Source organism: Oscarella lobularis, chromosome 18 (genome assembly GCF_947507565.1).
Source record: "Oscarella lobularis chromosome 18, ooOscLobu1.1, whole genome shotgun sequence".
Taxonomy (NCBI): domain Eukaryota; kingdom Metazoa; phylum Porifera; class Homoscleromorpha; order Homosclerophorida; family Oscarellidae; genus Oscarella; species Oscarella lobularis.
This window is the reverse complement of record NC_089192.1, coordinates 2,252,382-2,266,168: the sequence shown is the minus strand read 5'-3', so window position 1 is coordinate 2,266,168 and position 13,787 is coordinate 2,252,382. Positions and strand designations below refer to the sequence as shown.

The 13,787-nt window shown below is 41.0% G+C and overlaps 1 long non-coding RNA gene across 1 annotated transcript; it reads right to left on the bottom strand.

The window, feature by feature from the left end:
• Positions 1-10,230: 10,230 nt before the first annotated feature.
• Positions 10,231-10,741, bottom strand: LOC136197789 (uncharacterized). The gene is made up of 4 exons (XR_010672595.1): positions 10,653-10,741; positions 10,499-10,596; positions 10,346-10,443; positions 10,231-10,289 (listed from the first exon to the last, which is right to left on the bottom strand). It is a non-coding gene; the product is annotated as an uncharacterized lncRNA (long non-coding RNA).
• Positions 10,742-13,787: the final 3,046 nt, after the last annotated feature.

Here is a 13,787-nt window from a genome sequence, read left to right as displayed (position 1 = left end):
CAACTACTACAACTACTACAACTACTTCAACTACTGCAACTACTGCAACTACTACAACTACTGCAACTACTACAACTACTACAACTACTACAACTACTGCAACTACTGCAAGTACTGCAATCACTGCAACTACTATCACTACTGCAACTACTGAAACTACTGCAACTACTGCAACTACTACAACTACTGCAACTACTGCAACTACTGCAACTACTGCAACTACTACAACTACTGCAACTACTACAACTACTACAACTACTACAACTACTGCAACTACTGCAAGTACTGCAATCACTGCAACTACTATCACTACTGCAACTACTGCAACTACTGCAACTACTGCAACTACTACAACTACTGCAACTACTACAACTACTACAACTACTACAACTACTGCAACTACTGCAAGTACTGCAATCACTGCAACTACTATCACTACTGCAACTACTGAAACTACTGCAACTACTGCAACTACTACAACTACTGCAACTACTGCAACTACTGCAACTACTGCAACTACTACAACTACTGCAACTACTACAACTACTACAACTACTACAACTACTGCAACTACTGCAAGTACTGCAATCACTGCAACTACTATCACTACTGCAACTACTGAAACTACTGCAACTACTGCAACTACTACAACTACTGCAACTACTGCAACTACTACAACAACTGAAACCACTGCAATGACTGCAATGACTGCAACTACTACAACTACTGCAACTACAGCAATGACTGCAACGACTGCAACTACTACAACTACTGTATCTGCAACTACTGCAACTACTGCAACTACTGCAACTACTGCAACTACTACAACAACTGCAATGACTGCAACGACTGAAACTACTACAACTACTGCATCTACTGCAACTACTGCAACTACTGCAACTACTGCAACTACTACGACTACTGCAACTACTACAACTACTGCAACTACTACAACAACTGCAACAACTGCAACTACTACAACTACTGCAATGACTGCAACGACTGAAACTACTGCAACTACTACGACTACTACAACTACTGCAATGACTGCAACGACTGAAACTATTACAACTACTACAACTACTGCAACTACTCCAACTACTGCAACTACTTCAACTACTGCAACTACTACAACTACTGCAACTACTACAACTACTACAACTACTGCAACTACTGCAATGACTGCAACTGCAACTAGTGCAATCGCTGCAACTACTACATCTACTGCAACTACTCCAACTACTGCAACTACTGCAACTACTGCAACTACTACAACTACTACAACTACTACAACTACTACAACTACTGCAACTACTGCAATGACTGCAACTGCAACTACTGCAATCACTGCAACTACTACAACTACTGCAACTACTGCAACTACTGCAACTACTGCAACTACTACAACTACTGCATCTACTGCAACTACTGCAATGACTGAAACTACTGCAACTACTACATCTACTGCAACTACTCCAACTACTGCAACTACTACAACTACTAAAACTACTGCAACTACTACAACTACTGCATCTACTGCAACTACTGCAATGACTGAAACTACTGCAACTACTACATCTACTGCAACTACTCCAACTACTGCAACTACTACAACTACTAAAACTACTACAACTACTACGACTACTACAACTACTGCAACTACTGCAACTACTGCAATGACTGCAACTGCAACTACTGCAACTACTACAACTACTGCAATCACTGCAACTACTACAACTACTGCAACTACTGCAACTACTACAACTACTGCAACTACTACAACTACTACAACTACTACAACTACTGCATCTACTGCAACTACTGCAATGACTGAAACTACTGCAACTACTACATCTACTACAACTACTACAACTACTGCATCTACTTTAACTACTACAACTACTGCAACTACTACAACTACTACAACTACTGCAATGACTGCAACGACTGCAGCTGCTACAACTACTCCAACTACTGCAATGACTGCAACTACTGCAATGACTGCAACTACTGCAACTACTACAACTACTGCAATGACTGCAACTACTACAACCACTAGAACTACTACAACTACTGCAACTACTGCAATGACTGCAACGACTGCAACTACTACAACTACTGCAACTACTACAACTACTGCAACTACTACAACTACTGCAACTACTGCAACTACTGCAACTACTACAACTACTGCAACTACTGCAACTACTACAACATGTGCAACTACAGCAACTACTGCATCAACTGCAACTACTGCATCTACTGCAACTACTGCAACTACTGCAATCACTGCAACTACTACAACTACTGCAACTACTACAACTACTGCATCTACTGCAACTACTGCAACTACTACAACTACTGCAACCACTGCAACTACTGCAACTACTGCAACTACTGCAACTACTACAACTACTGCAACTACTACAACAACTGCAACTACTACAACAACTGCAACCACTGCAACTACTGCAACTACTGCAACTACTGCAACTACTCCAACTACTGCAACTACTTCAACTACTGCAACTACTACAACTACTGCAACTACTACAACAACTGCAACCACTGCAACTACTACAACTACTGCGATGACTGCAACGACTGAAACTACTGCAACTACTGCAACTACTACAACTACTGCAACTACTACAACTACTACAACTACTACAACTACTGCAACTACTGCAACTACTGCAATCACTGCAATCACTGCAGTTACTACAACTACTGCAACTACTACAACTACTGCATCTACTGCAACTACTGCAACTACTGCAACTACTGCAACTACTACAACTACTGCAACTACTACAACAACTGCAACTACTACAACAACTGCAACCACTGCAACTACTGCAACTACTGCAACTACTCCAACTACTCCAACTACTGCAACTACTTCAACTACTGCAACTACTACAACTACTGCAACTACTACAACAACTGCAACCACTGCAACTACTACAACTACTGCGATGACTGCAACGACTGAAACTACTGCAACTACTGCAACTACTACAACTACTGCAACTACTGCAACTACTGCAATGACTGCAACTACTGCAACTACTACAACTACTACAACTACTACAACTACTACAACTACTGCAACTACTGCAACTACTGCAACTACTACAACTACTGCAACTACTGCAATCACTGCAACTACTACAACTACTACAACAACTGCAACCACTGCAATGACTGCAATGACTGCAACTACTACAACTACTGCAACTACAGCAATGACTGCAACGACTGCAACTACTACAACTACTGCAACTACTACAACTACTGCATCTACTGCAACTACTGCAACTACTGCAACTACTGCAACTACTACAACAACTGCAACTACAGCAACTACTGCATGTACTGCAACTACTGCATCTACTACAACTACTGCAACTACTCCAACTACTGCAACTACTTCAACTACTGCAACTACTGCAACTACTCCAACTACTACAACTACTGCAACTACTGCAACTACTACAACTACTGCAACTACTACAACTACTGCAACTACTACAACAACTGCAACAACTGCAACTACTACAACTACTGCAATGACTGCAACGACTGAAACTACTGCAACTACTGCAACTACTACAACTACTGCAACTACTACAACTACTACAACTACTACAACTACTGCAACTACTGCAACTACTACAACTACTACAACTACTGCAACTACTACAACTACTACAACTACTACAACTACTACAACTACTACAACTACTGCAACTACTGCAACTACTGCAACTACTACAACTACTGCAACTACTACAACTACTACAACTACTGCAACTACTGCAATCACTGCAACTACTACAACTACTGCAACTACTACAACTACTACAACTACTACAAATACTACAACTACTGCAACTACTACAACTACTGCAACTACTGCAACTACTGCAACTACTACAACTACTGCAACTACTACAACTACTACAACTACTACAACTACTACAACTACTGCAACTACTGCAACTACTGAAACTACTACAACTACTACAACTACTACAACTACTTACACTACTGCAACTACTGCAATCACTGCAACTACTGCAACTACTACAACAACTGAAACCACTGCAATGACTGCAATGACTGCAACTACTACAACTACTGCAACTACAGCAATGACTGCAACGACTGCAACTACTACAACTACTGTATCTGCAACTACTGCAACTACTGCAACTACTACGACTACTGCAACTACTACAACTACTGCAACTACTACAACAACTGCAACAACTGCAACTACTACAACTACTGCAATGACTGCAACGACTGAAACTACTGCAACTACTACGACTACTACAACTACTGCAACTACTCCAACTACTGCAACTACTTCAACTACTGCAACTACTACAACTACTGCAACTACTACAACTACTACAACTACTGCAACTACTGCAATGACTGCAACTGCAACTAGTGCAATCGCTGCAACTACTACAACTACTGCAACTACTGCAACTACTGCAATGACTGAAACTACTGCAACTACTACATCTACTGCAACTACTCCAACTACTGCAACTACTGCAACTACTGCAACTACTACAACTACTACAACTACTACAACTACTACAACTACTGCAACTACTGCAATGACTGCAACTGCAACTACTGCAATCACTGCAACTACTACAACTACTGCAACTACTGCAACTACTGCAACTACTGCAACTACTACAACTACTGCATCTACTGCAACTACTGCAATGACTGAAACTACTGCAACTACTACATCTACTGCAACTACTCCAACTACTGCAACTACTACAACTACTAAAACTACTGCAACTACTACAACTACTGCATCTACTGCAACTACTGCAATGACTGAAACTACTGCAACTACTACATCTACTGCAACTACTCCAACTACTGCAACTACTACAACTACTAAAACTACTACAACTACTACGACTACTACAACTACTGCAACTACTGCAACTACTGCAATGACTGCAACTGCAACTACTGCAACTACTACAACTACTGCAATCACTGCAACTACTACAACTACTGCAACTACTGCAACTACTACAACTACTGCAACTACTACAACTACTACAACTACTACAACTACTGCATCTACTGCAACTACTGCAATGACTGAAACTACTGCAACTACTACATCTACTACAACTACTACAACTACTGCAACTACTACAACTACTACAACTACTGCAATGACTGCAACGACTGCAGCTGCTACAACTACTCCAACTACTGCAATGACTGCAACTACTGCAATGACTGCAACTACTGCAACTACTACAACTACTACAACTACTGCAATGACTGCAACTACTACAACCACTAGAACTACTACAACTACTGCAACTACTGCAATGACTGCAACGACTGCAACTACTACAACTACTGCAACTACTACAACTACTGCAACTACTACAACTACTGCAACTACTGCAACTACTGCAACTACTACAACTACTGCAACTACTGCAACTACTACAACATGTGCAACTACAGCAACTACTGCATCTACTGCAACTAATGCATCTACTGCAACTACTGCAACTACTGCAATCACTGCAACTACTACAACTACTGCAACTACTACAACTACTGCATCTACTGCAACTACTGCAACTACTACAACTACTGCATCTACTGCAACTACTGCAACTACTGCAACTACTGCAACTACTACAACTACTGCAACTACTACAACAACTGCAACTACTACAACAACTGCAACCACTGCAACTACTGCAACTACTGCAACTACTGCAACTACTCCAACTACTGCAACTACTTCAACTACTGCAACTACTACAACTACTGCAACTACTACAACAACTGCAACCACTGCAACTACTACAACTACTGCGATGACTGCAACGACTGAAACTACTGCAACTACTGCAACTACTACAACTACTGCAACTACTGCAACTACTGCAATGACTGCAACTACTGCAACTACTACAACTACTACAACTACTACAACTACTGCAATCACTGCAACTACTACCACTACTGCAACTACTGAAACTACTACAACTACTACAACTACTACAACTACTGCAACTACTGCAACTACTGCAACTACTACAACTACTACAACTACTGCAACTACTGCAACTACTACAACTACTACAACTACTACAACTACTGCAACTACTACAACTACTACAACTACTACAACTACCCAAACTACTGCAACTACTACAACTACTGCAATGACTGCAACGACTGAAACTACTACAACTACTGCAACTACTGCAACTACTACAACATGTGCAACTACAGCAACTACTGCATCTACTGCAACTACTGCATCTACTGCAACTACTGCAACTACTGCAATCACTGCAACTACTACAACTACTGCAACTACTACAACTACTGCATCTACTGCAACTACTGCAACTACTACAACTACTGCATCTACTGCAACTACTGCAACTACTGCAACTACTGCAACTACTACAACTACTGCAACTACTACAACAACTGCAACTACTACAACAACTGCAACCACTGCAACTACTGCAACTACTGCAACTACTGCAACTACTCCAACTACTGCAACTACTTCAACTACTGCAACTACTACAACTACTGCAACTACTACAACAACTGCAACCACTGCAACTACTACAACTACTGCGATGACTGCAACGACTGAAACTACTGCAACTACTGCAACTACTACAACTACTGCAACTACTGCAACTACTGCAATGACTGCAACTACTGCAACTACTGCAACTACTACAACTACTACAACTACTACAACTACTACAACTACTGCAACTACTGCAATGACTGCAACTGCAACTACTGCAATCACTGCAACTACTACAACTACTGCAACTACTGCAACTACTGCAACTACTGCAACTACTACAACTACTGCATCTACTGCAACTACTGCAATGACTGAAACTACTGCAACTACTACATCTACTGCAACTACTCCAACTACTGCAACTACTACAACTACTAAAACTACTGCAACTACTACAACTACTGCATCTACTGCAACTACTGCAATGACTGAAACTACTGCAACTACTACATCTACTGCAACTACTCCAACTACTGCAACTACTACAACTACTAAAACTACTACAACTACTACGACTACTACAACTACTGCAACTACTGCAACTACTGCAATGACTGCAACTGCAACTACTGCAACTACTACAACTACTGCAATCACTGCAACTACTACAACTACTGCAACTACTGCAACTACTACAACTACTGCAACTACTACAACTACTACAACTACTACAACTACTGCATCTACTGCAACTACTGCAATGACTGAAACTACTGCAACTACTACATCTACTACAACTACTACAACTACTGCAACTACTACAACTACTACAACTACTGCAATGACTGCAACGACTGCAGCTGCTACAACTACTCCAACTACTGCAATGACTGCAACTACTGCAATGACTGCAACTACTGCAACTACTACAACTACTACAACTACTGCAATGACTGCAACTACTACAACCACTAGAACTACTACAACTACTGCAACTACTGCAATGACTGCAACGACTGCAACTACTACAACTACTGCAACTACTACAACTACTGCAACTACTACAACTACTGCAACTACTGCAACTACTGCAACTACTACAACTACTGCAACTACTGCAACTACTACAACATGTGCAACTACAGCAACTACTGCATCTACTGCAACTACTGCATCTACTGCAACTACTGCAACTACTGCAATCACTGCAACTACTACAACTACTGCAACTACTACAACTACTGCATCTACTGCAACTACTGCAACTACTACAACTACTGCATCTACTGCAACTACTGCAACTACTGCAACTACTGCAACTACTACAACTACTGCAACTACTACAACAACTGCAACTACTACAACAACTGCAACCACTGCAACTACTGCAACTACTGCAACTACTGCAACTACTCCAACTACTGCAACTACTTCAACTACTGCAACTACTACAACTACTGCAACTACTACAACAACTGCAACCACTGCAACTACTACAACTACTGCGATGACTGCAACGACTGAAACTACTGCAACTACTGCAACTACTACAACTACTGCAACTACTGCAACTACTGCAATGACTGCAACTACTGCAACTACTACAACTACTACAACTACTACAACTACTGCAATCACTGCAACTACTACCACTACTGCAACTACTGAAACTACTACAACTACTACAACTACTACAACTACTGCAACTACTGCAACTACTGCAACTACTACAACTACTACAACTACTGCAACTACTGCAACTACTACAACTACTACAACTACTACAACTACTGCAACTACTACAACTACTACAACTACTACAACTACCCAAACTACTGCAACTACTACAACTACTGCAATGACTGCAACGACTGAAACTACTACAACTACTGCAACTACTGCAACTACTACAACATGTGCAACTACAGCAACTACTGCATCTACTGCAACTACTGCATCTACTGCAACTACTGCAACTACTGCAATCACTGCAACTACTACAACTACTGCAACTACTACAACTACTGCATCTACTGCAACTACTGCAACTACTACAACTACTGCATCTACTGCAACTACTGCAACTACTGCAACTACTGCAACTACTACAACTACTGCAACTACTACAACAACTGCAACTACTACAACAACTGCAACCACTGCAACTACTGCAACTACTGCAACTACTGCAACTACTCCAACTACTGCAACTACTTCAACTACTGCAACTACTACAACTACTGCAACTACTACAACAACTGCAACCACTGCAACTACTACAACTACTGCGATGACTGCAACGACTGAAACTACTGCAACTACTGCAACTACTACAACTACTGCAACTACTGCAACTACTGCAATGACTGCAACTACTGCAACTACTACAACTACTACAACTACTACAACTACTGCAATCACTGCAACTACTACCACTACTGCAACTACTGAAACTACTACAACTACTACAACTACTACAACTACTGCAACTACTGCAACTACTGCAACTACTACAACTACTACAACTACTGCAACTACTGCAACTACTACAACTACTACAACTACTACAACTACTGCAACTACTACAACTACTACAACTACTACAACTACCCAAACTACTGCAACTACTACAACTACTGCAATGACTGCAACGACTGAAACTACTGCAACTACTGCAACTACTACAACTACTGCAACTACTACAACTACTACAACTGCTACAACTACTGCAACTACTGCAACTACTGCAATGACTGCAATGACTGCAACTGCAACTACTGCAACTACTACAACTACTGCAATCACTGCAACTACTACAACTACTGCAACTACTACAACTACTACAACTACTACAACTACTACAACTACTGCAACTACTGCAACTACTGCAATGACTGCAACTGCAACTACTGCAACTACTACAACTACTGCAATCATTGCAACTACTACAACTACTGCAACTACTGCAACTACTGCAATGACTGCAACGACTGAAACTACTGCAACTACTGCAACTACTACAACAACTGCAACTACTGCAACTACTACAACTACTGCAACTACTGAAATGACTGCAATGACTGCAACTACTACAACTACTGCAACTACTGCAACTACTGCAATGACTGCAACGACTGAAACTACTGCAACTACTGCAACTACTACAACTACTGCAATGACTGCAACGACTGAAACTACTGCAACTACTGCAACTACTACAACTACTGCAACTACTACAACTACTACAACTACTACAACTACTGCAACTACTGCAACTACTGCAATGACTGCAACTGCAACTACTGCAACTACTACAACTACTGCAATCACTGCAACTACTACAACTACTGCAACTACTGCAACTACTACAACTACTGCAACCACTACAACTACTGCAACTACTACAACAACTGCAACTACAGCAACTACTGCATCTACTGCAACTGCTGCTACAACTGCAACTACAGCAACTACTACAACTACTGCATCTACTGATCATTTTTCCTTCCTTCCCACTCGTGTCCCTTGCGCGTATCCTTCTTCCTTACACCCTTACGCATCTAAAGAAACAAATTAGAGACTCCTCAATAACTAAAATTCTACCTACATCACATACCTTTGTTCCCTCGATAATCGTCCTCCCCTCCTTATTGCTTTTCATTCCTTCCCACTCGCGTCCCTTGCTCGCATCCTTCCTCCTTACACTCTTACACATCTAAAAAAAACGAATTAGAGACCCCTCAATAGTAAAACTCTGCCTACATCAGATACCTTTGCTCCCTCGATATTCGTCCTTCCTCCTGATCACTTTTCCGTCCTTCCCACTAGCGTCCCTTGTTCATATCCTTCTTCCTTACACTCTTCCACATCTAGAAAACGAATTAGAAACTCCTTAATTGCTAAAACTCTACCTCCATCCCATACCGTCGATCCCTTGATATTCCTTCTTCTTCTTGATCGCTTGTTCCTTCTTCTACCTCGCGTCCCTTGCTCTTTTCCTCGTTTCTCCCATTCCTATGCACCTAGTAAAACTAATGAGAAACCATCCAACATCTAAAACTCTACCTCCATCCCATACCGTCGATCCCTTGACATTCCTTCTCCTTCTTTATCGCTCGTTCCTACTTCTCCCTCGCGTCCCTCGCTCGTATCCTCGTCCTTCCCATTCCTATGAGCCTAAAACAACCAATTAGAAATAATTCAACATTGCATTCAAATGAAAGCCTGTGCATTCAATTGAAAGCCTGTGCATTTAAATGAGAGCCTGTGCTTTCAATTGAGAGCCTCTGCACTTACCTGAGGCCCTGTGGATTCAAATAAAAGCCTGTGCATTCAAATGAAAGCCTGTGCATTCAAATGAAAGCATGTGCATTCAAATGAAAGCCTGTGATTTCAAATGAAAGCCTGTGCATTCAAATGAAAGCCTGTGCATTCAAAGGAAAGCATGTGCATTCAAATGAAAGCCTGTGATTTCAAATGAAAGCCTGTGCATTCAAATGAAAGCATGTGCATTCAAATGAAAGCATGTGCATCCAAATGAAAGCCTGTGATTTCAAATGAAAGACTGTGCATTCAAATGAAAGCCTGTGCATTCAAAGGAAAGCATGTGCATTGAAATGAAATCCTGTGCATTCAAATGAGAGCCTGTGAACTCAAATGAAAGAATGTGGATTCAAATGAAAGCATGTGCATTCAAATGAAAGCCTGTGCATTCAAATGAAAGCCTGTGCAATCAAATGAAAACATGTGCATTCAAATAAATGCCTGTGCATTCAAATGAAAGCCTGTGCATTCAAATGAAAGCATGTGCATTCAATTGAAAGCCTGTGCATTCAAATGTAAGCCTGTGCATACAAATGAAAGCCTGTGCATTCAAATGAAAACATGTGCATTCAAATAAAAGCCTGTGCATTCAAATGAAAGATTGTGCATTCAAATTAAAGCATGTGCATTGAATGAAAGCCTGTGCATTCAATTGAAAGCCTGTGCATTCAAATGAAAGCCTGTGCATTCAAATGAAAGCACGTTCATTCAAATGAAAGCTTGTGTATTCAAATGAAAGCCTGTGCTTTCAAATGAAAGACTGTGCATTCAAATGAAAGCCTGTGCATTCAAATGAAAGCCTGTGCATTCAAATGTAAGCCTGTGCATTCAAATGAAAGCCTGTGCATTCAAATGAAAGCCTGTGCATTCAAATGAAAGCATGTGCATTCAAATGAAAACATGTGCATTCAACTAAAAGCCTGTGCATTCAAATGAAAGCCTGTGCATTCAAATTAAAGCATGTGCATTGAATGAAAGCCTGTGCATTCAATTGAAAGCCTGTGCATTCAAATGAAAGCCTGTGCATTCAAATGAAAGACTGTGAATTCAAATGAAAGCCTGTGCATTCAATTGAGAGCCTGTGCACTTACTTGAGGCCCTGTGGATTCAAATGAAGACATGTGCATTCAAATAAAAGCCTGTGCATTCAAATGAAAGCATGTGCATTCAAATGAAAGCCTGTGCATTCAATTGAGAGCCTGTGCACTTACTTGAGGCCTTGTGGATTCAAATGAAAACATGTGCATTCAAATAAAAGCCTGTGCATTCAAATGAAAGCATGTGCATTCAAATGAAAGCATGTGCATACAAATGAAAGCCTGTTCATCCAATTGAAAGCCTGTGCATTCAATTGAATGCATGTGCATACAAATGAAAGCCTGTGCATTGAAATGAAAGCCTGTGCATTCAAATGAAAGCCTGTGCATTCAAATGAAAGCCTGTGCATTCAAATGAAAGCCTGAGCATTCAAATGAAAGCCTGTGCATTCAAATGAAAGCCTGTGTATTCAAATGAAAGCCTGTGAATTCAAATGTAACAATGTGCTTTCAAATGAAAGCCTGTGCATTCAAATGAAAGCTTGTGAATTCAAATGTAACCCTGTGCATTCAAATGAAAGCCTGTGCATTCAAATGAAAGCCTGTGCATTCAATTGAGAGCCTGTGCACTTACTTGAGAATGAGAATGAGAATTCGAATTCGAAGGCAATTGCGAATTCGAATTCGAAGGCGAATTCGAATTCGAAGGCGAATGCGAACTCGAAGGCGAAGGCGAATGCGAATTCGAATTCGAATTCGAAGGCAAATGCGAATTCGAATTCGAAGGCGAATTCAAGTTCGGAGGCGAATGCGAATTCGAATTCGAAGGCCAATGCGAATTCGAATTCGAAGGCGAATGCGAATTCGAATTCGAATTCGAAGGCAAATGCGAATTCGATTTCGTAGGCGAATTCAAGTTCGAAGGCGAATGCGAATTCGAATTTGAATTCGAAGGCGGATTCGAGTTCGAAGGCGAATGCGAATTCGAATTCGAACTCGAATTCGCATTCTCACTAGTATCAATATACCTGTATTGGAGGTCTCACTAGTATCAAACTACCTATATTGGAGGTCTCACTAGTATCAAACTACATATAGTGGAGGTCCCACTAGTATCAAACTACTTATATTGGAGGTCTCACTAATATCAAACTACCTATATTGGAGGTCTCACTAGTATCAAACTACCTATATTGGAGGTCTCACTAATATCAAAATTGGAGGTCTCACTAGTATCTAACTACCTATATTGGAGGTCTCACTAGTAGTATCAAACTACCTATATTGGAGGTCTCACTAGTATCAAATTACCTATCTTGGGGGTCTCACTAGTATCAAACTACCTATAATTGGAGGTCTTACTAATATCAAACTACCTATATTGGAGGTCTCACTAGTATCGATGCATCTCCCTTCGTTTCTATAGAACGATGAGTGATGCATCTCCCTTCGTTTCTATGGAGCGATGAGTGATGCATCTCCCTTCGTTTCTATAGAACGATGAGTGATGCATCTGCCTCTGTTTCTATAGAACGATGAGTGATGCATAACCTTTTGTTTCTATTGAACGATGAGTGATGCATCTCCCTTCGCTTTTATAGAACGATGAGTGATGCGTCTGTATGACTACGAGACAATAGGGTGAGGCCCCTTTGGGGGTACAGCATCGCTAGGGCCATGGCGTTTTAGCTCGCAGCTGGCGTTTCGAACATTGCGTGCTCGTATAATTCCACTCACAACGAAACCTACCTTTTATCTTTCCCATGTGCCTCGGAGTAAAGAATTCGACTTACGACGGGCGAGAGACGGGCGGCCAAAGGGAGATGGATAAATTCGACTCTAGGGCGACGGGG